Genomic DNA, 1,643 nt, shown 5'->3' on the forward strand with positions numbered 1-1,643 from the left:
AACATGTGCTAACAAAGCTCCTGCTTTCCTCTAAATGCCCTGTGTCCTGAAGCAGTCAACTTCACTTATTTCATCTTCACAACCTGAGACCTGCAGAGCAAACCATGGTGACCTGAAAAGAAAATAGAACGCAGTCTGCTTCCTCTGTATACATTGCCATCGAGTATTCAATACCAGTCCTGCTGGATACCCCAGCTGTGAGAGCCTCATTCGGAACCTGACTTCTCCAAGAAGGAGCTCTTGGAAACTATAAAAGTGCCAGAAGCCAATGAATCAGAGACTGTTCACTTTATCTTCTCTTGGGAGTCTTCATCTAAACTTAATAGATTTGTGCTCACTACTCAGTTTTTCCAGACCAAGCAATATATTGTTTAGAGAAAATACATAGAAAGTAAATCATCTTTTATAGCAAGGGAATGAGTCAGGAAAAAGACAGTGGCTACCTGGAAAAGAGGGGACAGGATTAGAACAGATGCATTTATGGAGAAGGAAAAAATGGGGAGTTCTGAAGGTACTGGTAACCTGGTAGGTACACAAATGTTTTATCATTTAAATGCATATGTGGTATGTGTGTGCGTGTGTGTGTGCACGTGTGTGTATGCAGACATATATGTATTTTTAGCATAATATTCTGTATGACAAATTTCACAATAAAATTTAAAACAAATGAATATCATAATTCAACCACACAGCAATAATCTATTTTTATCACAATAGTGTTTCTATGTGCATTTGTGGGTGTATGTTAGTTTTTGTTTATTTTTTCATTAACAACATATTGTGGATATCTTTCTAAAATACACCCCTCTCTTTTAATGCATCACGTGGTGTTCCAAAATTTACCCAACTATTCTCAGTGGGTAGTTTTCCATCTTGAAATTTTCTTCTTTCCAAAATGAAACAAGGATATCTGTCCCTTTTCCCTATGCTCAGAAATGTAGTTACAACCAAAAAAGACTTCAAAGTCCTAAGAATTTGCCAGAAGGCAAGCATTCTGGAGATGGCTCTGTTCCATTCACTGACAGGGTGACTATTAGTATTAGTTTCTTTTAAATTGTGATTTTGTGTTTATACATTTCAGTATCCCACTTTTTTTTTTTGGTTGAAAGTGTTGAGGTTGTATAATACCAATAATAAACTTAGTAATTAATATTTTTGGAAGAAAATGAAAACCTGCTATTATATTTACTTATTTTATTTTTAATTAATGTTACTGTATTCAAGTAATAAGAAATGCATAAATAAAAAGCTTAGATCTTTTTGTTACCATCGCCACTCTGATTTTTTAATATTGCCACTACCACCCCCACTAACAAGGTAATTAGTGATAAAAGTTTGATACATAATTTTTCGTGTTTCTCTATGAAATCTTTTTTTTTTAAGAAGAGAAGCTACTTGTCAGATTACTTCACATGGTCTCTCTGGAAACATCTTAACATTGGAGATAATAAAAAAGCTGATATCAGCTGAAACTACTGCAGAAACAAAGGGACTGTATAATAATCTTACTCTTAGAAGTGCCCATGATTCTTTTCACTTTCCTTTATATATCCATCTACCCAAATCACTATGCAACCATGCAGTTTTCCGTTAACAGATCCACAGGGCCCAATTCCTTTGACAGAGACCATTTGAATTCGTTC

Source organism: Carlito syrichta, unplaced genomic scaffold (genome assembly GCF_000164805.1).
Source record: "Carlito syrichta isolate Samal-C Ts95f unplaced genomic scaffold, Tarsius_syrichta-2.0.1 Scaffold304472, whole genome shotgun sequence".
Lineage (NCBI taxonomy): Eukaryota > Metazoa > Chordata > Mammalia > Primates > Tarsiidae > Carlito > Carlito syrichta.